The 25,150-nt window shown below is 38.2% G+C and overlaps 1 protein-coding gene across 1 annotated transcript in view; it reads left to right on the top strand.

Moving 5' to 3' along the window:
- Sec71 (ADP ribosylation factor guanine nucleotide exchange factor Sec71) overlaps window positions 1-25,150 on the top strand; it is a 452,892-nt gene that overhangs the window by 403,114 nt on the left and 24,628 nt on the right. The window lies entirely within an intron of this gene.

The following is a 25,150-nucleotide window of genomic DNA, read 5'->3' as shown; positions in this document are numbered from 1 at the left end:
GACTCGATAAATGCAAAAAACACATGAAACACATTCGAAAACGTAGGTTCGTGATGGATTTGGCACAAAAGGTCTGCGTTCAATCATTCATTGAATGGCACTGGTGCGAGTGTAGTTCAAATGCGAGTTAGGATTTAACAGCCTCTTAGAATTGTACGTGACATCTGAACTCATGGTGCGAGATGAACTTGGCAGTGAAGGTTCGAATTGTAGATATTCAGTAATGCCATTTCAAAACAGTCCATGAAGGGTGAAACAAAAGCTATAATTCATACGAGTTAGGACTCATTAAATAATAATTTCAAATACAAATAACATATTCAAATTTTCGTAGTACAAGGTGAAATTGGCAGTTAAAGAATTAAAATTTGTAGATATTTCTTCGTCAGGTGCCATATAGGTCAAGCGCAGCGTAAGTATGAGACAGGGCTCAACATATCCAAACTTGTACAAATGCATATAACATATCTGAATCCAAGTGTGAGATGAACATGGTAGTTAAAGAATCACTTTGTTGAGGGTGTAGTAAACATATTCAGCTCGACAAGAATACAAAATTCGAATTAAGGAAGACGTTCCTCTGATAGCTTAGAGGTTGACTGTGCTAATATTTGTGGTGTATTGTTGCAACGTTACGTGTAGGGTGGGGGCAGATTTCTATGATGTTTATTGCGGGACCTAAGGCGGTAAAGCTATGGCGCGAGATGAAGAGGAACATACTTTCGTATGTCGATCTATATATATTCACTGATGTCGTCTTGTAGCGATCGAGAAAGGGTGTGTCTGCTATTGTAATCAGTACTCCCCACACCGACTTTGGCTGGCAGTAGGAATGGAGTCCTTCTCCAACACCTGTGTAACTGGCATTAATAAGGAAGGCCTACCATTGCAGTGAATAATTCACTACTCGATTTGACTTGCAGAAGGCAAGGGAGCATGCATTGTTGTTTAAAAGACCCCTACCCGATTGTGTTTGGCTGTAGGCAAGGGTACCTGCCCTTATAAACAAATGTATCCATCTAAAATGTGACTGGTATTAGGCATAGTACCTGCTATTTTGATGGAAACTCACCAACTTGGTGTGACTGGTAGTAAGCTGGCTGGCTGTAGGAAAAGGGGCCAGTCATTATAATTGTAACTGCACAACTCAATTTCGACTGGTAGTAGGGAAGTTGCCAAACATTCTAATGAAAACTGTAATCTGTCTGGAAGTAGGAAAGGGGGCCTGCCATTGTAACGAAAACTCCCAAATCGATTGTGACCGCGCAGTAGGCGATGGGGCCTGCAATTATAATGAAAACTTCCCAACTCGATTGTGAATGGCAGTAGGCAAGTGAGCCTGCCGTTATCACAAATCCGTAACAAGCACTTTACATTGGAAACACCGTTTGGGAACCTCCCTATGCTGTTTCTCGGATAACGCTAAGAGACATGCCATTTTAAAACAATCTTATTTACTGTATGTACAGTATTTACTCCGATATTCGAATACAATGTAGAATACCGTAGCGAAGCACGGGTACATTTGCTAGTATATTATAAAGAGGAATAATATGTATATTTGTTTATAACAGATAGACTCAAAAACTACTGAACCGATTTTAAAAATTACTTCACCTGTAGAAAGCTACATTGCCAGTGAGTAACATGGGGTGTATTTTATTTTCAAAACAATCTGAGGGGGGGAAATGGGGGAGATATAAAAATATAATAATAATAGGCTAATATAGGTGAAATCGAATTTGTCGTACAAGGACGAGACAAAGCTCATTTTAAGCCCCTTGATGCAAAGAACAAAACGGGCCCAAAAATCATGTTTTTAGGCCCTAAAACCATCCGTTACGGAGATATTGGCACCACACTACCCCTGCTCTAGGAATTGGATAAAGAAATGAACTGCCATAATCATGGCAACATCAACTCCAAGATTCTACAGCAGCGAGATTATCTACAATATATCACAAAAACCTGGTATCTAGAATATCTTTTAAAAATAAAAGAACACAAATTTTTGTTTTCAGAAAATCTACTTAAGGGTTGATGGGGGGGAGGGGTGGGGGAGGTGAAAAGAAGTGAGGAAAGATTTCAATTATTTATATGAAAATACATATATCTCAGAAACTGAAGATGTTACAGACGTTAAAATTGGTACTTGGAATCTCCTTTAAAAATAAATGAACACTTTTTTTTTTTGAAAATTCACTTATGGGGGTGAAATAATAGAAAAGGCAGGTGAATTTTTAAAGTGAGTATCTTCTTCTTCTACTGCTTTTCCCACACCTGTGGGGTTGCGGGTGCGAACTGGGTCGCAAATGTGAATTTGACCCTGTTTTACAGCTGGATGCCCTTCCTGGCACCAACCCTATGTCTAGGGATGTAATTACTATTGCATGTTCCTGTTGTGGTTGGTAGAGTGTTGTGTTGATTGAATGTGAAGAGGATAGTGTTGGGACAAACACAAACAACCTGTCCCCGAGCGAGAAGAATTAATCACATGTGATTTAATTCCCCGACTCAGCCCAAAATCGAACCCGAAACCCTGTGAACCGAAGGCCTCAACGCTGACCACTCAGCCAAGGAGTGGGGCAGTTTTTAAAATGAGTATATCTTCAGTATATCTCATAAAATTAACATGTTACAGACGTGAAAATTGGTATTTGTAATCTCCTTTAAAAATAAAGAATTACGTACTTTTTGTTTTCGGAAAATCAACTTAAACTAGAGATCAAAAATAAGTGAAGAAGGGGTTAAATTCTCTCTATGGGGATACATATATCTCAAAAACTAAATTGTTACAGACATGAAAATTGGTATTTGGAATCTCCTTTAGAAATAAAGAAACCCTTCCTGTTTCTAGACTTAAAAGAGGATTGTTTCTCACATGTAGAGTTCCATGTTGCATGCTCCGGATTAGGCCAGTAGCTTGGTCATCTTAGCCCCAAAAGGCAATGCCACAAACGTGGTTTACAAAGAGGTTCTGGGGTAAATGAAATTCAATTCTTCGGCAAGTTTTTATACTTTAGGGATTTTCAGATAATGTCTTAGTGCAGTACCGAGGAAATTTTTTTTTAATCAAATTACGAAATCATCATGAGCGAAGCCATGGGTAACAGGTAGTCTTTTATAAAGCAGTAGTATACATAGCTAAGCTGGGAATTTTACCACGTAGGTATATGATATGCTGAAAAATTAGCTCCTCTGTTGGTTTTGGGTACATCAAAAATTTAAATTAATGCTTCTGTCAATGCTATAAGTTTGTAAAAATGGGTCGAAAAGTGATCATAACAGTTTTCGTAGTTCCAGAGGAAATGGTGCTAACAAGACGGAAGTGAAATCAGGAAGGAGTGTAAAAATTTTACAGTAGAAGTCCGTTATAGTGAGAATTCTTAACGGTAAAGAATTTACTCACAGTAGCGGATTGTCGTTATAGCTGATTTTCCGTTGAAGTCAGGGAAAAAACCTTATGCACGTTAAAATCAGTATGAAACTGCAATCAGTTTGATCAAAATTTGCAGTTTTGTAGATCATGTCCATGCTATACCTTACTTGTTTATTATTTTTCAAAATCCGATAGTACATGAAACTGTATGTTTAATTTTATTCTGCAAAATGTATAGTATCACTCCAGAGACTTCTGTGGCAAAAGTTTCAGATTTCTTCTTCAAACAGCTTCATGTAACCTAACCATATATGTACCATGAAAACATTTCAAGTGCATATTGAGAAATGATAACCTCCTAGCTAAAATTTGCATGGGAATAGTCTTTCCGAAATTTAACTAGACGCAAGAAAATGTAAACTATCCTCTAATATCAGTGATGTACTCTGCCATTTCTTGAAGTGTAACACATTCCTACTTAATTTGTGTGTATAAAACTAAAGTTGAGTGATCCTTTACTTCAGCCTTCATTTCTAACGAGTTAACACCTGCTAACTGCCATGTTATTTTCGCATTTATTACAAAAACGTGTTATCCTCTTTCATTTCGAATTTTCTGTAGAGAACAGCAGTCAACGAGTATTACAAACCGACTCCGACAAAACCTTCGGATACATATTAGATGTAAGGCTTTTCAGGCGTTTGCTCTATTTACCAGCGTTTCGTCTTAGGTCTGACACTAGACTCTTCAGAGTGGGATGTGTCAGATCCTACCCACTGACGCTGGGTGTATGCAGTTGAACTTATCAGAAGCCTATATAAGAGGCACAGTCTGATAACTGCATACGGGAGATCAATCTCCATAAATTCCATTGTGGAGATTCAGAGCAAATGCCTGAAAAGTTACATCTAATATGTTTTTGACATGCTCTATTGGTGAAAAATATCTAATTCCCTCCATAGGAATTTAGAATTTTCCAAAGCCTTCGGATGTCGATGAGAGAGCTCGCAAATGTACATAGACAGAAAATGACACCGAAGGTCGCATTTTGTTGCAAACGCTTCAGTTTTCTTATTCAAACAGGATCACCTAACCTAAATTAACCGTACTATATGTATGATTAACCAGACGCGAGAAAATATAAACTAACCTCTGAAATCAGTGATGCGCTCTGCCATATCTTGAGGTATATCACATTCTTACTTAATTTCAGTGTATAGTATTAAAATTAAGCGGTCGTTTACTTAGTTAATTAGTTGACAAATGCTATCGACTATGTTATTTATGTATTTATTACAAAAATACGTTCTCTTTCATTTCTTATTTTCTTTGCAGAACAGCAGTTTAAGGGCATTACTAATTGTCGCTGACATCGCCTTCGAATGTCGAAGAGAGAGTTCGCAAGTGAACATAACGAAGGTCGCATTATGTGGCCAACGTTTCAGTTTTCTTATATAAACAGTGTCACTTAACTTAACAGTACTATATGTATGATTAAACGTACTTCAAGTGCCAGTAGAAAAATAACAACCTTCTTGCCATAAATTTACATGATAATAGCCTTTGCGAAATTTAACTAGATGCGAGAAAATATAAACTAACCTCTGAAATCAATTATGTACTCTGCCGTATCTTGAGGTGTATCCCATTCTTAATTGCAGTATTTAGCATTAAAATTAAGCGATCATTTATTCAGCCTGTATTTGTAATAAATTAACAAGTACTTTCAGACAAGTTATTTATGCATTTATTACGAAAACAGTTCTCTTTCATTTCGAATTTTCTTTATTGAATGCCAGTCGACAGTATTGCTAACCATAAAGTGGAAACTGTCAATATGGAATGATTCTAATATCTTGTAATTGCTTATTGACTCCAACATAGCCTTCGAATATTGACGAGAGAGCTTGCTAGTGGTCATAGCAAGGAAGCGATACCGAATATGACCTGTCCCATGCAACATAATTGCTGGGGTGCGTAAATATCGGTAACGGAAAAAAATCGTGCACGCTTAACCGCTCGTAATAACGGATGCATCAGTGATAAGGCTCTCGTTGTAACCGAAGGGTAATACACACATACCTACCAAGTTTCCTGATTTAGGCGGAAAGCTCCAGATTTTCGATAGTTTTTCCCGCCTCCCGATTATTCTATTATTTCTCACAATTTTAGCTTATTTTTTGGTGAACTTCAAACATTTGTTTTCAAATTCCGTCATTTCAGCTTTGTACGCAAGTAGTGGGAGTCCTTCGCTTATTGGCTGCTTTCAAATAAAATATCAACATTTATTAGTACGAGAAATGGATGGGAATCTGCGATGTTCCTTGAAACCTGTATATCACGACGCGTATATCGATTGTCAATTTCTCGTTCTCGCGTTCTATGTTCGTGTTCATTCACATCGGTCTAGTCAGTTCTAGAGACTAGTCGCTAGATTCTGAGTTCTTCTTAGTAGTGAAGAATTTCAAAAGTAGTCACTAGTGACTTTTCTAGAGAATTTAAGAGCCATTTGGAGACAATTCTGGCGAGTTTTAATTTATTACTTGATAAAAATAGCATTGTACTTGCATAATCATGCAGGTGCGTGATGCAATATATTAATCTATACATTTGCTAAGTAATAGCATCTAAGTACATGAGTGATTCGTACGTGTGGAGCATGAGTTCATACTATTTTCGGAAGGCTTATCAGAGACCGATCATCTCATTCACATACTTCCTATGAGGGAATAGAGATGTGTAATTTTTAGCCTTGTATAGCAACAGTCAGGTTTTGAGACAATATGTGTTTTAATATACCATAGTACTCCTGTATTGCGCAAGACATGTATAATAAGCATTTTTGACCAATTGTATCTCCTGATTCTTCCCAATTTTTCCTGATATTCATATCTAAATCTCCTGATTTTTGGTTTTGTAAAGTTGGGAGGTATGTATGCAGTTTAATATAGGAATTTTGAAGGGACAGACAAGAACTGACATTGTAATGGGACTATTGTTATATGCTGTACTCAGTATAGCGGACTTCTACTGTACATTGTATGATTCTAGTAATATTAGTAGACCTGAAAGTAAGACTTATTGTCTTACTGTAATGTAGTCCGTCTATGTTTCACTAGACTTCAAACATGTTTTAGAGATGTAGAATTGATTTTATTCTATACTAGCTGTTGTGTATCCTTGTGAAAATGTGCCCATCTCTGTACTCTGTGGTTTAAGCAGAACGTAGATTATCTTTTTCATTTCTTTTCTTTTCTTTTCTTTTCTTTTCTTTTCTTTTCTTTTCTTTTTTACCTCACTGTCTTCATAATTCAGTAAAACGCTGAAATAGCACAGTATGATTGAGAATTGAATTGAAACCAGGACTTTTTCTTTGCCAGATAATTACTATACCAATTAACATACTCGGATACACATTCTTGTTCTGTTCATTATTATTTATTTATTTTTTTTTTTTTTTTATTTTTTTTTTTTTTGTCATCCGTGAGTGGTGAATAGTTATATTCACATCATTCTCTGCCTGTCATTGTAGATAATCAATAGGGCTGACTAGGAGACTGTTTGCTTGCTCTTTAAAATATAGTCTGTGAATTCAAAAGTTATTCTGTGACTTGAGGGATTGTTAACATGTTGGCGACTATCAGACACACTAACTCTTTCCTTGTGGATGGTGAGATCTGCCAGCGGTCTCATGACATATCATATGTAATGAAGCTGCACTGTATGTCGTCCAAAAATTATGCTTATGTACTTTCTGGTTCGTCTGTACAGGAGGCAAACTAACTTCTTATGAAGTGGGACTTAGAGAGAGTATTCATGAGCTAGAATATTTGTGAAATTATTCAATATGAATTTTCTGTTTCATAATAAATTCTTTTTATTTTATTCTATTTCTTTATTTTGTATTTTTTGCCCAAATAGGAATGAAAGCATTTAACTTTACGCAGTTTGGTAAATCATAATAATACCTTGGTGTAAAGTTGAAAATTTAACATTATCAGTAATAATAATACTAATAATAAAGAAAATCATACAGTACTCGTGGATGATCAACATAAAGTTAATCTTAATAAAAATAATACAAAAGTGATCATAGAAAAGGAAAGAATGCAACAGTGTGAGATATCATTTTATTATTGACTTTGAAAACAAAGTAAGCACAAAGATGGCTTTTTGGGACACTCCTCACAGTATATGGACTCAATTAATGTACAGGGTTGATGTGCACTGTGAGACCTGCTAGCACCGTCATTGAAATTGGCAGTTTTTATGCAGTATTGTTTGTTTCTATCAAACATAGTATTGTGAAGCAACAGATACTTAAGTATCTGCACGGGTGTGTGTGTGTTGTTCTGGCATTATTCTTACGGTGACTTAGGACACCAGCAGGTCTCACGTGCTCTGACGCTGATCGTTACTTGATGAGACCTGCTGGATGCTCTCGGCACATAATGAACCCTGATGCCTCAAGGCCATACTTAAGATATATAATAGTATATCATTTATCCATTAGCAGCCTCGAAGATGGTTTTTCATGGTTTCCCATTTTCACACCAGGCAAATGCTGGAAGCTGTATCTTAATTAAGGCCACGGCAATTTCCTTCCCACTCTAGCCCTTTCCTATCCCATCGCTGCTATAAGACCCATTTGTGTGAGTGCGACATAAAACAAATCGTTCCAACAGAATGCATATGGAAAATAATTTGCCATCTAATTATGATACTAGAGGGAAGAGGGATGTTAAGGCAGACCTGGGATTACATTACACCAGGCAGATCCTGAATGTTATTAATTGTCTGATGTAAAAGGATAACACTGCAAATGAGGAGAGAGTATACATATATAGTAGTTCTTGTCCTTCAAGAAAGGTGACTGAAAGGATTTTTGAATGTTTGTATTAACCCTAGAGAACAATCTAATAGCTATAGCTGTCACACATTACTGCTATACGGAGGAATGCCTCATATGTCTACTACATGGATGGAAAGCCTATTTAGTTTATTTAAGTTCATCAGAATACAGTATACCCTACATTAATATCCTCTTGACTATACAGATATCTGTGAAGCAGAGTAACTAAGCTGAACGTGTCCCTGTAGTTGTCAACCAGTAGTACTTATTGTGCTGAAGCACCAGAATCCTCGACAATGTCTACTCTGCTAAATACTATGGATTGAGATTGACCTGCAGTTTCAGTGGGTGGCATTCGGGGAGGATATATAAGCAAGATGGTGAAGCAACTCAAACCTACAGAAAGAACATGGCCCTTTCAAAAGTCATCTCTAGAAGCTTGCGTCCATTGAGGTTCTATGTCCTCTGCGATTAAGATTTAATTCCTGATTCCCAATAAGCAAGTTCAAATTGACTCAGTTCAGTAATATTTGAAGGTGGTCAAGGTAGATTTACCAACATGTAAAAGAACTCCTACAGGACAGTATTTTAGCACCTCAGCAACTTCAAAAACTGTCAGAGTAGTTTGTGGGACATGAAAGCAGTAACATCATCATCATTATTATTATTATTATTATTATTATTATTATTATTATTATTATTATTATTATTATTATTATTATTATTATTATTATTATTATTCAGAAAAATTGGGATTGTTTAAAACATACTAGATTCATTCTCTGCTCAGGACAAATCCTCCTCCTCTTCTTCCTCCACTTCCTCGTTGTGGCATCTCCTTACAGAAGGTTTGCGACCATCATGGAGTAATTTTTTCCTATTTCATGTTTCCCATATCCATTGTGCAGACATTTTTACTATTTGTAGTATTTTGAGTCCAAAGAAAGTAGAGAAAGAAATGTATCTAGGAATGCTGTAGTAGCCGTGAATTTAATTCTTCTGTACAGGTATCTCTGCAAATCTTTCATTTATCAAAATCGCAAAGATGCACACACGGGATGCTGTCAGCAGACGTGTCGTGACATTCCCGGGTGCTGTTAATGAGCCTCTTTCACTTCTTCCTGTCCATATACAACTTGTCATGGAGAACATCATCCACTGTCCATCCTCTGGTAACTAGACGTAAACAACTTCATAGCCACACCTCACAAATCATCATCATTGTTGTACAGTTCCAGTTTCCCGGGTACTGTTAATGAGCCTCTTCCACTTCTTCCTGTCCATATATAACTTGTCATGGAGAACATCATCCACTGTCCAACCTCTGGTAACTAGATCAACCTTGATCATGTCCATCCATTGGGTTTTAGGTCTTCTTGAGGTCTTTTCCCCTCCACCTGTCTTTCCAAATTTATTCTGGCTGTTCTTGTAGGCTCCATCCTCATCACATGCCCATACCACTGTAGTCTGGATGTGCCGATTCAGTCTAGTAGGCATGTCTTTATTCCGGCTTCTTTCCTCGCCTTCTCATAGGTCAATATTGCTATGAAATAGCTGTTAACCACTCAACAAGGAGTGCCGTACACTGCACGCAGACTTCCCAGTGCTCTCTGTCATGGAGCGACATACATTACACGCGCATAGCAGCTTCTGATTTGTGCTTCTATCTAGTGAATATCTCTTGAATTATTACAAATGCAATAAGATATATTTATAGACGAAGCATCGGTCTTTCATTCAATGTGTATATCTATCGAGTTTTTGATATCCCACGTCTGAAAAACCAACAAGTTCTGTTGTTGACATCATGGCAGCTAAATGTTTTCTTGTGATTGCAGATTTGAAAATTAATGATGTTTTACCGAATTATGATATGGAAAGTTTAGTTTCGTTGAACAAGGACTAGGGTATAGAATTTGAGAGTGAAAGTAGTGATCGTGACATTGATGTTGCTTTTGATACACGGGAAAATATCGGCCGTAATGTTATTGATGGTGGGTTTGTGGGTGAAGACATAGATAATTACAGGGGGCAAAGGAAATATTTACGGCAAATTATGGGTCTCGGAATGCTGCAAAGTATTGCGAATGAGAAAAATGTTCAGTTGTTTTCTACTGTCGATTTCGTAAAGATGATAGTAGAATAGGCAAATATTTATGCTCAATATCGCATGTGGTCACACGGTATGTTATTTCTGTTCCAATCAAGGTAAATGAATGTATACCGGTTACAGTGGAGGAAATGTATGTAGTTTTTGCATTGCGTACGTTAATGAGCATAGTACAGATACCTGTATTGAGATCTTATTTCTCAAAAAATCCGGGTACTAGCGACTTACATATTTGGTTCAGCCGTATCTCTGGTTCGATTTTAAACCTCGGAAATTTCTTCCACTTCATTGACCTTAGATAATTAAAGTAAATTATGCTGTTTGTGTGTTTATGCATTAATAACATACTGAACATTTTAGTAAAATTAATTAAACTGCTTGTCATTTATGCCTGATTAAGAGCTTGCACTCATAGCATACTTGGTTCTATACTCCTCCCGCAGCACAGGGTAGCCAGGTAGTGAAAGTCGTCCCACACTGAGAGGTTAAACATCATCAGTTTGGCCGGTTTTGGCATCATGTCATCCCATAAAAGTGTTCTTACTTGTTGGTAGATTTCTGATCCCTTTTGCACTCTATTTGTAATTTCCTTTCTGACCAAATTATCACTGGAGATTACACTTCCAAGGTAAGGAAAACTATCTACACACTCTAGCTGGTGGTCTCCTAGTTTTACACTTGCTGGACGCCCTTCTCTGTTGACTGCCATCACCACTGTCTTGGTCTCGCTGATGTTGAGGTTATATTCCTGGAAGTGGGATTTCCATACATTGAGTCATAATAATAATAATAATAATAATAATAATAATAATAATAATAATAATAATAATAATAATAATAATAACACCTACTAACCAAGCTCGATATTTTCACTATTTACCCATGGGTTTAGAGAATTGTTTCCAAGTTATACTAGTCCATTAACACTTGCATCAATATCCCCACTATAACTCGAAACAATTTCAACAGTCTATCACACTCGTCGACTTTGCCTTGGTCTTAGATTATATCTTCTCACTTCTACGACGTCGCTGAATGTGCTCTCCTCCTGTTGACCGAATTGTGCCGTGTCAGGGTTCAGAGTCGCCTTGCTGCCAGCCTCCTCCTCGGTGGTAGTCAATGCGTTCTCCTCCTCACACCCAGATTGTGCCGTGTCATCAGTAGCCTCTCCTCCAGGTGGACCTGTGGCAGTACCAGGCTTACTCTGTATGCACAGTGGTTGGTTGAGTCACCGCAATTCTGATGCATGAACCTTGACAGGAGGGTTAGTCTTTAGTAAGTAGACCCCATGGCCCAGCTGCTTATCGACCTCGATGGGACCAACCAACTTAGGTGCAAGACCTGTATGAAACCCTCCAATCTTATTACTGACTGGGTGGTTATATCGCAGTACTTGTTGGCCTGGTAAAATGATCTGGGTCTCTTCGACATCTTGAGCCTTGGCCTGGGTAAGGGATCTCTTCTCATCCAAAGCTTGCTTTTCCTTGATGTCTTGCTGCTGCTTATGCTGCTACTCTGCTAGGGAAACAGTTGCATCATCTTGACCAGAAGTGGGTGGTGGACGAATTTCTCAATCCCCGGTGCTGTATAGCTATCGAGCAAGGAACAGCTCCACTGGGGAATAGCCAGTGACAAGGTTGATGCGTCATCGCAGGGCAAAGAGTGACTGTGGTATCTGACGGTTCCACAGTCAATGTTCCTTGTCGATTAGGTAGACCCATAGCATCCTTTTTAGCTCCTGGTTCCGTCATTCCGTTGGATTGGCCCTTGGGTTGTAGATAAGAGTCCTGTTTTACCCCTTGGTGTTCTAGGGTAAGGACCCATCAAGTCCAGAGCTACGACCTCCTAAGGGCGTTGCGGCCGTCTTCCTCGCTGACTGGAATCGGCCTTCCTGTTGCTCGCCTTGGTGCAGGTGCAGATGTAACACCCTTTCACATAGTCAAGGATGTCTTTCCATATGTGACTCAGAAGAATCTTCATCGAATAGACTGATATGTCTCTTCACCTTCTGGATGTCCGGCTTTATTGCTGTCGTGGAACTTCTTGACGATGTCTGTCGTGTGCTGTCTAGGGATCACCACTACTGCAGGTGCGTCGGAGAGGTGAGATCTGTACATCAAGAGTCATCCGTCAACCCGGAAGTTCGTGTAGCACATCTTGAATTCCCTCGAGACAAGTCGACTATCGTTGTTCTGTCTCCTAATTCACTGCATCATGGTCCTACAGTGCTTGTCTTGTTCTTGCCATTGCTTGATTACTCCCAGATCAAGTCCCTTCTTAATGGTCATAAGAACAGTTTCATTGAGTTTGCTCTGGTGTTTTTGTAGAAACTCCCTCTCGACAATGGTGCTCCTAGCTTCAGGTTCGTAGCCAGGTGCCTAGAAGATGCCTTGTGTTGAAGATGCATTAATTGGATATCTCCCAGGTCTACGTCGACTTCCACATCCTTACGAGTCCGGAGGTTTCCATTGTGCCATGCAACCCTCAGACATCTGTCTTTTCCCAAAAAGACTAGGATCACCTTGTATTCTACCAAAAAGTCATGACCTAATATAATGTTAGGTATTAGGTTCTGAATCACTGTAACGTTAACTACACCGGGCGAGTTGGCCGTGCGCGTAGAGGCGCGCGGCTGTGAGCTTGCATCCGGGAGATAGTAGGTTCGAATCCCACTATCGTCAGCCCTGAAAATGGTTTTCCGTGGTTTCCCATTTTCACGCCAGGCAAATGCTGGGGCTGTACCTTAATTAAGGCCACGGCCGCTTCCTTCCAACTCCTAGGCCTTTCCTGTCCCATCGTCGCCATAAGACCTATCTGTGTCGGTGCGACGTAAAGCCCCTAGCAGATTGAGAACGTTAACTACAATGAGCAGGTCCATGCATTTAGCAGTTTGGTTAGTCTGTACTTGGATGAAATTGGTTACCCTGTCTGCTGCTCCCACTACCGCTTCGAAATGGTGAGACTTCATAGGCGGTAGTAATCTCAGTGTTCTCCCTAGGACCTTTTTAATGGGCGCACCACCCTGTCGTTTTCACTGACCACCCGGCTAATATAACCTAGATATATGGTAGCTGCATAATATTAATACATATTTGCATCATTGGGTTTTCCAAATTAACATGTAAATACTGTGAAACTGGTCATGTAAATGATAAATCATTATTGTCAGCATAATAGCATCAATTACATCGGGGATGAAATGTTTAGGTTGACCGTCGCGTAGTGTCGTGCAGTAGCGGTGTCTTGATTAGCGAAGAATCGAATGCGAGTCGCGAGCCCTCTATTCTGAATGACGTCACAAACACGTATGGCAGTCCACATGTCCACAGCAACCGAGTTGTAGGCCCAAGTCCGCTGTTGGAAGGAGCAGTAGAACACTAGGTGTTCAAAATTCTCTATGTCTTGTTTGTGATGATAGCGCTAAAATACAGTTGAACCTCCATTACTCGAATTTTCAGTATGTCGAAGTAACTGAAATTTCCCAGCCGTTTGACCTATACTTCACATGTATTTATTTCTCGATTTCTTGAATCAAACATTTCTTCCCTTGATGCAAAAAAATACTCTGTAACTCAAATTTTGTGCAACATGAACTGTGCAATACGGCATTTGTGGTTTGTGAGGAACAGTTAAGAAGTAATGAAAGGGTTAGAGTGATGCTGGGAGCTAATATGACGGGAACCGAAAACTAAAACTTCTAGTGATTGGGAAATCGGTAAAGCCTCGGTGTTCCTCCGGTGTGAATTAATAACCAGTCACCTACAAAAGCGATCCCCAGTCGCGGAAGACACGATCTATTTACAAATATCGGCTCCGTGGTATTAACGAGAAGTTTCAATGTGAAGGGGGGAAAGGTTAACCATAACAAACAGAAGAGACAAACGGACTTTTTCCAAAGGTGTTAGCCGTGGTATGTTTCTTGTTTCACTACTGTACGTATTGTATCCTGTCTTTTTTTAAATTGAGGCAGTGAGTGAGAGAGTGGGCTATGCCAGAGTTGGGTGGAACCGAGATATTTAGAGTTTTGTGTTTGCTCTAATAATGGGAAAATCATTCCTATTAACATATAATTTATTGTTTACCATTTCAAAGCATACATTTCAAACTCTTGAGGAAAATTATTTACAGGGTGTAATTCCATCATTTAACCGGCCCCTTAGGCCCTTTCCACCTGCAAACAACCAAACGAAATAACCTTGCATTACTACCTATAGGTTCGCTAACAGTACCTACCCAAGAATTGCCTTCATTACCTGGTTGCTATAAAACATTTAGTCCTTTATAACAGTCCGGCTCCATGGCTAAATGGTTAGCGTGTTGGCCTTTGGCCACAGAGTCCCGGGTTCGATTCTCAGTGGGGTCGGCAATTTTAACCATCATTGGTTAAATTCGCTGCCACGAGGGCTGGGTGTATGTGTCGTCTTCATCATTTCATCTTCATCACGACGCGCAGATCGCCCACGGGAGTCAAATCAAAAGACCTGCACCTGGTGAGCCGAACATGTCCTCGGACACTCGCGGCACTAAAAGCCATACGCCATTTCATTTCATCAAGCAGTAGTCACAGTTTTCTTCTAGGCATTCAGATCGAAATGCAGAGAGAAGTTTGTATGCTGCAGTTGCCTTTACTTGATGTAGCCGTTTCCCAAGACGTATGATATCTTCTTCTTTAGCTTGCCATTCGTAGCACACTTTGCATGTATCTGTGTGAGGCATTTTGAAGCCGATATTAAATTTCGTATTAAATATAGTCCTGTATGTGCCACAACTAACATTCTTCATGCCAGTATCATCTCTTTCTTCTTTGTATACCGTACATCTCTGCAACTGATTTCACAACTCGAATGAATTTTTTTTTAACCTTCTTACTTAGTGACTTACATACAAGGGAATTTTTTCTTAATATGGTACATTACTGATTTCTCATCTTCATGCTTCTAATTACCGTGCTTACCTCTGAGATCCACATGAGGTGATACTATCGAGCTGGTACATTATGATGATCCTTCGTGTTCAGATTCTCCTCCTTCCGACACATTAACGTGTACTCTAATCCGAAGTTTCTACACACTTTAGCCCTTTTGCACTTATCATCATTTCTAAGTCGTTTTTAGGTTTTTCACAGCTACTCACTATTACTTCTCCTTCACTGTCCGCCATTTTGTACACAACTAACACGTGTTTGAGAATAAGCGCAGCGATTGGCCAGCTCGCATAGCCGACAGACAGCGCACACATTGAATGCTTCTAGCTGCTTGGCATAGCTCACTCTCTCGCAGCATAAACGTGAGATGAGTAATTCACAGAAAATATTATGTTCTTTAAAAAAGAAAGGAAGAAGTCTGCGGAAGTCTTTGATATTTTGCACACTGAAAGATGAATGTAAGTCCTACACCAGGGTACCAATAACTCAATTTTGACAAAATCTCGGCATAGCCCACTCTCTCACTCACTGCCTCAATTACTATAATAAGGTTTATAATTAAAGTGATGCCATAAAATAGTTTCTTTCTATATTATTAAGTACTGTTCAAAATACATGTGATTCAGTTATGTGCTAGACATGCGCAAAATGCCGTATTCCTTATATCTTGAAATTTCAATAACTCGAAATCAAATGTAGCTCCAGAGGTCATTCGAGACATCGAGGTTCCACTGTAGTTCAATTTTGCAGTTAATGTTTACCTGTCTGATATTACTGTTAATGGCCTCAGGGGAATGAATTGAAATTGACTCATATTGAAGTTTTACATAGAATTCCCCACCCGGCTACTCATTCCTGCCACCCATCTGACAAAAATTTCTGGGGAGAACACTGAATCTGACAACAGTCCCATTCACGATTGAGTGACTTGCTTGGTTGTTGAGTATGGCTGAAAAATTCTCGCTTCCTACCCTCAAGATGATAGCTGGGCGAGGTTGGCCTGTTCTACTCACAATTTGACTAATTCCTTTCTTACTTGTCCAGGGCTGCTTGTCTGTTGAATCTTGAGGCGCATTCCTGTTCCCGGTCCCATCTCCAGAATAGGCCGGACCTAGTTTTCCCGACGCCAAAATTGGGCATTTGTTCTTCCGGTGTCCCGTTCTTCCACACTGGTAGCGTTTCCTAACCAAGCTGGTCTCTTCCTTGACTTTACTCTTGTGTTCTTCTTCCAACTGGGTGATGCTTGTACGCAGATCATCAAAGGATCTCAGTTGCGATACCTTCACTGGGGGTCTAATCTTATCATGGAGTAGTTCTACGATGTCTGGTAAGATCGCGTTCTCGCTTCCTTCAGGATGAGGGGCGGATGAACTAGATGTTAGGCCCCTTAAAACAACAAGCATCATCATCATCCTTCAGGATGCAGCTGCTTGAAGAGCTGGTACTTCTGGAGGACGAACACACTAGCTCTCATGCTGGTGGGTTGTGCATCAGTCAGTAGCTTCCTTCTCACAGAGCTCTTCACCCCTTCGGAATTAAACCTTACAAGAAATTCCCTCTTGAAGTCAGTCCAGTTTAAGTTTAAGCCCTTCATGTTATTCCACCAGGCAGCAGCTTGCCCCCTCAACTGCAGTGTGACGAGTTGAACAAAGATGTCCTCCACTAGATTAGTCCTTCTGAGTAGACTGGCCGATCCCTCGATGAAGCTAGTCGGGTTTTCTCCCAGTCGCCCGTGGAATTGCAGAAGGTTCTCTATAATCACTTTCGGGTTTTGGTGTCGTGTATTGCTGGTTAGGTTTGAGGGAGTTGGAGGTGTGGTAATACATCCTGTTCGAGTTAGTCTATCTTCTACCGCGTGAAGGATGCTCTCTCTCATATTCTGCACATCTCCCTTGATGGCCGAAATCCGGTTTCCTAACCTTCCTTCCATGGCAGAAATATGGCTGCCAAAATTTTCCTCGATGGTAGAAATTCTCCTCTCAACCTGTTGTTTGATGCTGGAAAGCTGGATTTCTACCTCATCCTTGAGATTCTAGATGTCCCCTTCCAGCTGGCTTACCCTACTATCGACCTGCTCAACCTGTGCCAGTTTTGACTTGATGTCCAGTATCTGCTGTGTTAAGTGATCGGTGACGTCAATAATTGGGATGAAATTTTTATCATCTGCGGTTGAAATTTTTGATTCTAGGCACTATTCTACTTTGTAAACCTGCATATACACATGAGATATTTGTCTAGTTAAAACTGTATTAGCTTCAGAAATCTTGTCATCTACCTTCCAAATTTGTTCGGAAATCTATTCTGTTAAGGTGGAATTAACTTGTGAAATATGTTCTCTGAAGGTGGAATTAACTCGTGAATCAATGTCTGAGATTTTGTCATTTAGTTTCAAAATTTATTCTGTTAAGATGGAATTGAGTGTCTGTATCATGCTCATTAAGTTGGAACACATTTTGGTTATATTTACCTCATCTTCTGATGATGAGTCGGTTGTTTGTCCACCTCGATAAAAAACCTTTTGAGATCTTCACTGTTTTTAATGAGGACTTCTCGTAGCCATGTCTTCAATGATTTCTTATTGCCGTTTGTCAGAAGATTTTGTTTTAGGAGTTTGTCTTGAAGTTGTTGTACGGACATATTTTCCAGTATCACTTGCATTTTGTTCTGATTTCCCCTTACACTCTTATTCACTACCGAAAATTATTCTAAAGTCCTGTCACGGTCACCAGTTATCGTAATCACATAGACGCACACATGGGATGCTGTCAGTTATCTACACTAATTTATTTACAAATTATATACATATTATACACACATATATTAATGAACCCCCATCTTGACAAACATTTGACTGCTGCATTAGAATGTCAACCAATTACCAACACAACAAAATCACAACTTGAATTCACTTGACTAACGACTTTCACTAGCAACTCTCGCTAACAAGTCTACACCATCTCCCAAGACTGCCTCTTTATATACATTGCCTGGCCAGGCTTCTAGAAAAGTATGACCCAACATGTTTTTTTCGAATCTCCAGTAACCTGTGTACAAATGAGTCGAACATTCTATAAACCTCTAGTGACAAAGATGCATTGTTCTGGACTATTGCCCTGTGTTGCAAACATTACATTGGATTTATACGAGGACGGTTTGAAAAGTTCTCGGAATCACCGCTAGGTGTCAGTGCTAGAGCAACGAGGTTCCCGTGCAATAATCACACATCCTTTGTGAGTGAACACGTGGCGCGTCAGTGCCCTAGCTGCAGGAGTGTGATAATGATGACTCTTTGTTGTTGTTCCCGCGTAGTGATTTGTGACAATGGAAAAAACTGAGATTCGAGCAGTGATTAAATACTTTGTAAAGAAAGGTATGAAAGTAAAGGAAATTCATGCCGACTTTCAGAACACACTGGGGGGACTCTGCTCCTTCATTTTCAACTGTTGCCAAATGGACCAGCGAGTTTAAATTTGGTCGGGAGAGCTTGGATGATTATCCGCGTAGTGGACGGCCAAAAAGTGTTACGACCCCAGAATTTATCCCAAAAGTGCATAAAATGGTCATGGAGGATCGTCGACTGAAAGTGCAGGAGATTGCTGTAGCTGTAGGGATGTCTTCTGAACGGGTATGTTATATTTTAACCGAAGAATTGGGTATGAAAAAATTATCCGCAAGATGGGTGTCGCGGCTCTTGACATTGGACAATAAACGCACCAGATTGAAAATGTCCGAACAAAGTCTGGCCCGTTTTCAGTGCAACCAACAAGATTTTTTGCGCCGGTTTGTGACTACAGATGAAACTTGGGTCCACTACTATACCCCAGAGACAAAACAGCAGTCAAAGCACCACCAAAGAAAGCAAAGGCAGTGCGTTCCGCCGGAAAGGTCATGGCCTCAGTTTTCTTCTACTGATAGATTATCTTCCTACTGGCCAAACAATTACGGGGCAATACTATGCAAATCTCCTAGACCAAATACAGGAAAAGATACGTGAAACAAGGCCTGGTTTGGCAAGGAAAAGGTCATCTTTCATCAGGACAATGCTCCGCCGCACACAAGTGTTATTGCCATGGCAAAACTTCATGAACTGGGGTACGAATTGTTGCCACATCCACCTTATTCACCTTATTTGGCACCATCAGACTTTCATCTATTCCCCAAGCTGAAAATTTTCCTTGGTTGACGGAGATTTTCTAAAAGGGAAGAACTGACAGCCGAATTGGAGAGGTATTTTGCAGGCCTGGAGGAATCTCATTTTTGAGATGGGATCAAGGCATTGGAACATCGCTGGACCAAATGCATTAATCTACAGGGAGACTATGCTGAAAAATAAAAGCAGTTCCACCGAGGTAAGATACTTAATTCTAGTACATTCTGAGAACTTTGCAAACCACCTACGTACATCATATTTACAGGCAATAATAAATTATATACTATTAATTACGTGTTCTTACATTAAATATGTATGTATGTATGTATGTATGTATGTTGGGTATTCATCCCGAAGGCTGGTTTGATCCTCAACAGCTCCACCAACAGCTGTCATAAACAGCTTAGGCATCACTGAAGAGGTGTACTAGGGAAATGAGGTGTGAGGTTGTTTCCCGTTGCTTTCGTCACCGAGCCAGTAGTTGCTATTACACATCAGTCTGCCAAGCCCACTGAAGTGCATGCACCAACTGACCCTATGAGCGATATTTTCACAGTATTAATAACAGGGACTGGCTGCATAAGGAATGGTATTACTAGCATCACTCACACCTCAGTCACTTTCATATTTTCAAAGCCAAGGATGAGACTGAGACAGGGCAATGAATGTTAACAAATTTATTCTAGCCCATACCAGAAGACATAGTGCACTGTAAACACTTCATCTCACCAGCAAAGTCATCTTACATTATATAAAGTCATATTAATATACATACAGCAGACGTGTCATGACATAACCTCACATGTTTTGTTACACAAGACAGATCATACAACACACAAGTAATAAATGATACAACCACAATTTGTACCAAATAAAGTCCATCCATAATTATGTAAATAATAATAATAGACGTAAACAACTTCATGGCCACACCTCACAAGTCATAATAATAATAATAACACCTACTAACCAAGCTCGATATTTTCACTATTTAGCCATGGGTTTAGAGAATTGTTTCCAAGTTCTACTAGTCCATTACATTTGGAGTACATTCGGAGAATTCTAGTTGCCAAGGAATGCTGCGAGTAAATGGTTTTACTCGCAAGTTACCAAGGGATTTTCCAACTCAGCTTGCATCATTCTTTTCACAACTTACAAGAGGAGGTTGCCGTGTGCTTTGCTAGAAAATTGTTCAGATTTTGATTATTTGCCCTTCATCAGAAATTATTTTAGCCCTGTTTAAGCATTTATGCCAATGGGCCTTATTTTCTTCAAAATTTAACATTTAAAGTCTATCCTCAAACTTTTGTAGTCTTATTCCTGCGGATGTTTCACACTTGTCTCCATGGCATAGTCACTAGCGCATTGACATTGGGAATTAAAGTTTCCAATTTTGAATCCGACCTTGATTTTCTTTTTGATTTGTGAACATCATCTGTTTTTAGCATGACAACAATTTATTAAATGTGCTCGTTGCAACATTCTTTGTTTTCAGTGCTTCCATAAAAAATACCACCTAAATAAGTGTAATAATGAGTCAGGTTCAAGCAAATCATTGTCAGATGAACAGTGAAAATGTGACAAATATTGTAAATAATGTAAATATATATTAGAGTATTTCATGGAATTAAAAAGTTAAATATTGTACCAAAGATATAGAATTTTAAAAAATTGAAAAAGAAAAAAAAAGATAGGTAAAAAAAGATCAAGGTCGGATTCGAACTCGGAAACTTCAGTTCCCAGCGTCAGTGCACTAGCAACTACGCCACACAGACAAGTCGGAAATATCTGTGGAATAAGACTACAAAAGTTTGAGGATAGATTTTAAACATTAAATTTTGAACAAAATAAGGCCCATTGACAAAAACACTTGAACAGGACTAAGATAATTTTTTATGAAAGGCAAATCCTCAAAATTTGAACACTATTCTAGAAAATCACACGGCAACCTTTCCTTGTCAAATTGTCTCTGATAAGGTCGAGGTGAGGTAGTTCAGTTTAAACTTGACAAAGAAGAGACATACATGTGCTAATTGTTGAGATAGAAATACCATAGCAGTTCAGTTGCCCAGTAACCATGAGTGAGGAGGGTTGAGTGTGTTCAGATCTACAGATAGTTAATTAGAAACGATTTAGAATAATCAAAATAAAGATGTGTGTTTATAGTTAAAGGGGATGTTCTTTACCTTTAAAATGTTCGATTAAATTTCAGAATCTTGTTTCAGCGGACACCTCTCATAAAAGAAGCAATGGTGTTCGCAAAAGAGGGGTTGGACTGTATATTGATTTTGTTCTAGCATATTGGTTTGACATTGATTCTGCAAATTAGTATTGCGCCTTTCATGTGTCCAGGGCGGGTCGTAAAAGAAATCCAGGCCAGTGTGCTCTCAGGGTTCGATGATTAATACTTTTAATGTGAGTTCCAAGAAAGATGAGAAGAGCTTTTTGACGAATGCATTACCTGCCAGTAGTAATGATGAACGTCTCCATCCTAGGAATCGTTGGTTTCCGCAAGAATATAATTTATATTACTCCTTCAGTCTAAATATATTCAAAAGGTTTAGCATATACATTACACATTTTGTGTGAAAATTGCAACAGTGATATACCATTGAAAACATCCAAGGCCAATAACAGAATTTATGAAGCAAACATTAGGTTTGCTTATGGTCTAAGGTGTGTTGATCTTGGTATAGAAAGTGGGAAATTGTTATGTGGTATTATGAACATACCTGCTCCAACACCAAGATACACTGCTATGAACATGTCACTTTTGAATGCAGAGGAAGAGGTTAGAGAAGAGAGTATGAAATTAGCAGCTAGGTAGAGAAACAGAGCAAACAAGAGAGCAGCAGAGGATGCTAACCAGGAAGAGGAGTATGGTTATCGGGAGCTTTAGGAGAGGTGTAGTCTTGAAAATTTTATTATGAAAAGTTTTCTTAGATTTTCTGTATTTCACATTTTTCATACTTTAGGTACAACTATCTCAAGAACTACTTGATGTAATTTCATAAAATTTTGAACACAAGTTATCTAAGTATATTCGAAGTTTGAAGTGGAGTAGAATTTTAATATGTTGAATAAGAAAAATGTTATACATTAAAATATTTTTTAAAAACTAAGAAAAAATTTCCAAGAAGTGCAAAAAATTACAGAAAATAAACGAAATTATTAAGGAAAGAGTTACTGCACTTTAAAGTCTCTACGCTAGTGTAGATTAATAATATATTTTGAATTTGAAATTTGAAGTCATTTCTTAATCAAAATGTGTACCGAAAGACAGTGGCGTATGAAAAAATTAATACTTCAATAACTTAAGAGAAAATTACCACAGTGCTCCTTACACGTACACAACAACTCACTATGCCATTTTCAATGAGTTTACCGAGTTTCAATTAGATTTGCTTGAAAAATGCGGAAGATATGTGTAATCAAACATGTGACTGTAATTCTGCCTACGTCTCCCCTTAGCTAATTGATGAACAGGAATCCCTATACCTTAATCATAATTTATTCAAAGTCTTAAAATTGAGGAAAGAAAATGAAATCTAAGGAAAATTATTATTTCGTATTAAATTCATTAAATCTATTTCGATGTAGTAAATATGAATGTTGATCAAAAATATGTTAATTATATACAATAAAATTAATCAAATTCAAAATGAACTCGTGTATCATCTTCACATCATCAATCAAATTATGAAACTGTACATAAATCAAAGTTAAAGTCTCTTTAAATTAATTACAAATCAACTTGGAGAGTATAGGATAATGTTAACTTGTTTGGTCTTTATCAGCATCATATTTCACTTTTCTTCACGTGATAACTTAGGATGAAAATTAGGCTTCGTTTGTTGTAGGATTATCAAATTATTTCTATGCATCAGGAAAAAGATAAGTACATCTGGTTAGCTAAACATATGCTAATATTCATCTTAACATCTAACATCTTATATCATTCATCGCATTAATCTTAAATTCAATTTGACCATAAAATGTAACTAATGAAACATATTCTCAAGCAAGTGTCTGAATTCTAACACAATGCCTTGTGTCATTTATTAAAATACGTAAGGGATATCTTTCATGAAGATTCTAAAAATTATCTAACCTCCTGGAATTATTTGTAAGGAAATAATAATGCCTATGCATGTGACTCGATGTATGCCATGCTCATTTTTAAGGAAAATTCAACTTTATTGTAGAGATACTAGGTTAAAATTCATCGTATTACTACTCAACACTTCCTAGAAAGATTTATTGTGATGATCTACTTATGCCATAACTCATTATAATAATTACCTCAACATGTTGTCACTATCGTAGGATATGGATTTCTTGTCAATGAAATATCATCATGGTATCACAAACATAAATGATCCTGGATTGCGTCATGTATCCTCATCTTTCTCTTCAAAAACAATCATTTTCTTCTTTATCAATGTAACAACATATATTCCTTCTTCCTACCCTTCATTATACTCATATAACGTTACAATATCACTTTCTTCTCATATATATCATATCATATATCTCTTCCATTTCCTTCCAATAATTCTCATATGTACCTCATCTTGATGCGTAAAATCCTTTCATTCCCAATTATTCACTTCATTGATTAAATCTCTTCATATCTATTCTCATCATGACTTCGAATTATTCTCATATCCATAAATTATCCTACTCTGACTTCCTATGGCACTATCTAACCTTCATATTCCAAAATATCAATCATCACTTCGCATATAACCTTAAATATTCTACTAATATACAATTCACATAGTATAACCTTCCAATATTCTTTGATTTCATAGCAGTGGCATTAATGTATAATTCACTTCACACTCCCTAACTAGGATTGGTTATATCCATGTATTTTGACACAAATGTAAAATTATTTTGCGAGAATCTAACTACTTCAATCATTTCGAAGATAATAACAATCTAACATCTATTCACAAACAATTAAGATGACTACATTGGAATTTATAACACTTATTTACCTTACTTTAATTAAAAACTTATCTTTTTCCTTCGGCTCCGGGATTGGATTATGTCTGCCTCGACATCTGATGCTCGGGTTTGGCATTCACATTCTGCCGCTGGTCATTGGGATGCTCTGGGATATGTGGTCCTTCGTTGCCATCATCTCAGCTTAGCCTCCTCCGGACAATCTCACCATAGTCTTCTTAGAATTACTTGGCAGCCAGATCTTGCACGATTGGGATACAAAGATTCATATATGAAGTTAGTTGTGACATTACATTGAATTCAAAGCCTTCTAACATTACAGTTTCATTGATAATTCTTTTATCTCGAATTTAATTGTGATAACGTTTGCAGATCACCAATATGTCTACCCTTATTTTGGCTTTATATATCATAATTACTGTTTTAGAAGTTCAGTTAGCTATTGCTGCATTATATTGAATTCCTTTCTTTCTAATTGAGTCAAAGCTTAAACTTTGCTGTGATAATTTTCTTATTTCGTAGATTCAATTACTGCTATTGTAATTATATGTTCTTTAGCTACTTCTGACATTGCAAATCTTTATTCTTCTACTGAATTCCTTCTATATGCGTTTCTAGCCTCTTCAAATTAGCATGTCCGCTCTTTAAGATCGCATGTTCATTTATCATTTTGCAATAGTACAGTGTTTAACAATTCTGAGTCTTATTTTGTCTCAGCCACTGCCGTGTTGATCTTTACTATTCCGATCTTGCGCTATATTGTA

Source organism: Anabrus simplex, chromosome 1 (genome assembly GCF_040414725.1).
Source record: "Anabrus simplex isolate iqAnaSimp1 chromosome 1, ASM4041472v1, whole genome shotgun sequence".
Lineage (NCBI taxonomy): Eukaryota > Metazoa > Arthropoda > Insecta > Orthoptera > Tettigoniidae > Anabrus > Anabrus simplex.
Note: the sequence above shows the minus strand (reverse complement) of the source record. Positions and strands in the feature narration are given on the sequence as shown.